Source organism: Polistes dominula, unplaced genomic scaffold (genome assembly GCF_049000335.1).
Source record: "Polistes dominula isolate Pdom_NZ unplaced genomic scaffold, Pdom_raw_medaka contig_516, whole genome shotgun sequence".
Classification (NCBI taxonomy): domain Eukaryota; kingdom Metazoa; phylum Arthropoda; class Insecta; order Hymenoptera; family Vespidae; genus Polistes; species Polistes dominula.
The window spans coordinates 139,128-143,530 of record NW_028300885.1 but is presented as its reverse complement, the minus strand read 5'-3'; positions in this window follow the sequence as shown (position 1 = coordinate 143,530).

Sequence of the window (4,403 nt, the reverse complement as noted above, 5' to 3'; positions counted from 1 at the left end):
ATCCACAGACGAGTGTAGAAGTAGCGCCCAACGCCGCTCAATCTTGGTTTTCGAGTCCAAGATGGAAGGACCGTCTCTCAAACGTCGTTCAACTAAGCCAATTCGTTAGATAGAAAGGAAGAGGGGACTTGTCCTCCGATGACCAAGCCCCTCAAACGCTTTACCCTGCGAAAAGGCATCAGCCATCGTAAAGATGGAATAGAGAGACCGCCGTCCTTCGCGTTAGCGTGAAAGTAAGCTTTCGTCACATCGTGGGGCAGTGCTAGCCATTTCTTTACCGCCCCACGCGTCAAAATGTCACATTTGAAATGTACTTAACATCTAGTGTTAATTCTGAGCATACGTCGAGCAAGAGCTCGCCCAGCTGTGTCTCAGGCTATTGCTTATTACACGTGATGTTGAATGCGTAAAACCATTGCAAAGGGAACAATGACCGTAGATGTTGTGGTCATTGGGCTTGGAAAAACCCCCTCTTCACCATTTCTGGATCATCAGAGAGGTAGACCGTCCCAAAATTGGGAAGTGACCCACTTAGCCGTTTTGCCGGCAAATTATCTGAATTTACTAGCAAAACGTTGTCCAGCGGGGGCCACGAGGAGGCGGGGTCACAAGCAATTGCTCGATCTCATGCAGGCTAGCATCAGATATTACTGCTAGTATTTAGGAAATTTTATAACCCAGCTGTATCGGTATACCAAATGGTGCCTGCGGTTACGTCTACAGCTTCTTTTGCAGGGATTAAGATTGGTTACTTTCTTATGTTTGGGTCCTTGTTCTTTAGTACTGTAACTGAATATTCATTAAAAATGCCAAAAATTTCTTCGGATACTAAGCACTTGTAGTCGCATGGCCAAGTATGGTGTCTATCTATTACTGCCTGTTTTATTCTTAGCCTAGAGTCATTTAGGAGCATACAGTCAAAGATCATATGTTGGACTGATTCGACTTCACCACAGCTGCAAATATCAGTGTCTGTTAAGTTAAGACTCTTGAGTTTCTGTTTAATATTTCCGTGTCCTGTAAGGAGTTGGACTATGAAATGGTTATGTTTTATCCATTTTGCGTCTAACCTATTTTCTATATTTTCATAGAACTGGATTGTCAGCCTTCATTTCTGGCTATCATTCCAGTTCTGTTGCCATATTCTTACTGTTTCTTTTTTAATATCAAGAAATTTCAACTTAGTTTCACTTCTACTTACAGCATCAAGTGCTTCGAATCTTTTGAGAAGTGCTGAAATGACAAGTTTTTACGTAGATAATAAAGATTTACCTTTTCAGTTAATTGAAGTCCTATGGGAGTTGCTCCTGCTATCACGCAAAGAGCGTCTGTTGATATTGTTCTATATGCTTTAGTTACCCCAATTAGAGCATATCGTTGTGCTTGATTTAGTTTCCTGTTGTGATGAGTATTGAGTTTGTCAGCCCAGCCAGCTGCAGCATAAGAGATAATAGGTATAAAAACTTTCCAAAAATTTTCCATTCATTTGGGAAAGTCCTCTGAATTAGGCATTCGTTGAAGAGATCTTGTAATTTATTAGACAGTACGGGCATAGCTTTCTTTATCATTTCTGATTCAATTAGGTCGTGTCTAGGAGCCTTCCTATTGCCTAGTTTTTTGATAGCATTTTGTACTTCAGAAACATTAAATAGCGGTGCGTCCTGTGTGCTTGGTGCTAGAAGTGTGTCACTTCTGGTAATAATGTGCCACTCTATTTCATTGTCCACATTATCATCAGGAATCATGTTATTGAGCAGTATTACCATTGTGTCATTAAAGTTTAACGTTTGTCTGCCACTTTGATTAATTGTTTCAATGACATTTTCAACACGGATTTTGTTTCTTTGAATTTTATACACAATACTCCATGGTTCCTTATTTCCAATATCAGTGACAAACTTCTCCCAACTTTCTTGTTTTGCTTTTGCTATGTTCTTTATATATTGGTTTCTTAGTCTTTTATATTCCGTTTTATGTATTATTTTTAGTCTATATTTTATTGTTTTATTATATTTTCGTCGAGCTCTTTTGACTAATTGTCGTAGATTAGTTAGATCACTGTTCCACCATGGGGCAGACTTGGAAAAGCGTTTCTTTTTCGGAATATAAGTTTGCGCTGCTCGTAATAATGCATGTTCAATTTTATTTGCACCATCTGTTGCACTAATAGTATCTTCATTGTTAACTGTATCCATGATGTTGGTTAAATTTCTAATATACTTTTCCCAGTCTGTTTTTTTGGTATTAAATCTATCACCTTTGAGACTTATGACCTTATCTGAGGCTAAAGTTATTTTAAATGTGATAAGGTTGTGGTCACTTGTTGTTTCGCCGTTGTGTATCTTCCAATTAGATATAGAGTTAATACAGCTACTGCCAGCGATTGTGATATCGATATTATCCTGTCCTCGTGTATTGTCAAAGGTGAAGGTTTCAGATTCTTTGTTGGCTATGTGTAGCTGGAATTGCGATAATAATTCCCCAAGTGCTTCTCCTTTTTCGTCTGTACACTCACTAAACCAAGTTGTTGACTTAGCATTTGAGTCTATGCAAAATATAATGTTCTCCCTGTCCAGTACCATTAGGATATTTTCCAAATGAAGTATATATGGATCAATATCCTCACAGTGTTGGAAATATGCACTAACCAAGTAAAACTTTAAATTGTCAATTTTAATCTCGACGCAAATTATGTGGGTGTTGCTTAATTGCTCAATTTTAATAACATCAATTCTATTGTTAAAAACTACTATTGCCGCTTTAATATTATTAGATGCTATAACATTTGAGAATGTTTTAGTATCTAGTATCACTTTAGTGCATATTCCCATGCCTGCCATTTTATTATTATACGAGTATGGTTCTTGGACGGTAAGTATGTCTATCTTGTGCTTAAATGCTAATTGCCTTAGCTCATCTGATACAGACTTTGAATTTTGCGCATTTATTTGTCCTATCGTTACAGTCTCCTTAGTAACATATGTTGTAAAGTTACTTACCATAATCTACTTTTTGGATGTAGCTGGCAAGTGCAATCTTATATGCTGGGCATTCCGATGAACGCGAGGAGTGATTGCAAGGTTTTCCTGCTCTTTTGCAGTTGATGCATGTTGGGTTCTTTTCTTTAGCTTTGCACTCCTTGTAGTTGTGTCCATCACATCCGCAATGTCCACAGGTGTCGGTTTTAGCTTTGCAGTGCTTAGACACATGACCGAATGATTGGCATTTATAGCAACGGCTTACGACGGTGTGGTTTCTAATCCACAAAGATAGCCATCCAATGTAAACTTTTTCATTTTTCAGGAGATTATTCCTCGTATTTAGTGATACCTGGAGGATTATATTAACATTTTCTGGGTTTTTGCAATCGGATCTGTGAGAAATTGAGATTTCTTCAGCAAATTTACTTTTGGAATATTCCTCCAGATTTTGTTGCCTTAGTGCTTCCAGAAACTCCTTGTTGCTCATTTTTTTTTGGTACGTTTTGTACCATTAGCATTGGTCTCTTTTTTGATGGTACCCTGGTTCGTAGGCCTACCTGTTGCCATTTTTCTGCATTTATCACTCGATCAAGATCTTCTTTCGTCTTAGTCTCAACGAGAATTCCATTTTTGGAAATTTTCTTTACGTTGCAGATCTTCAATTTTTCCTTTGCTGGTGCCATATTTGCCATAACCGTTTTCTTTGTCTCTTCGCTAGTCGAGATCTTACTTTCAGTTGTCGAATAGATGGCATCTACGTGTCTGGTTGTGCTTGTGGTCTTGCTTGTTTCTTTTGCTACAGCGAGGATTTTAAGACGGTCTGCATAACTAGATGTTTTTGTCTGTGTGGCATTACTCTTTTTCAACTCATTAATGCTGGTTGTTGCTGTAAGGATGGCTTGTTCCAATTTGTGTAGCTTCTCGTCTATTGAACCTTCTGTTGGCTTTGTTTTTTTGATGCTCTCGTTTTCTTCTTTTAGCTCCAAGATTGTTTGAAGCATGGCAGTTACATTATTTTTTATTTCGACAAGGTCGTCAATAACTATTTCGTCGATTTCTATATGTCTCAGATTTCGCTCGAATCGTCTGAAACCTTTGACTTTCTTTTCAATCTCATTTTCTTGTTGTTTTTTTTTATTGATTTTCGGAGTATGTTTTCTTCGCCCCTTTGCTTTTCATCGCTAATTTATTTCCGTTTTTTGGCCTTTATTTTCCCAACGGACGGTTCCTCAGCAATTTCCATTGCTTCCACAGAACTATTTTTTAGTGGCAGAAATTCCATCACTCTAATTTGCTTATTTTTAAACTCTAACTTATTACTGGAGCGCTCTGATTGATCGCTCGACATAAGTTTGTCCAAGATGGACAATTTCACACTGAGGCGCTAGGCGGCGCACCACGCGCGCGGGAAAAAACTTCGGC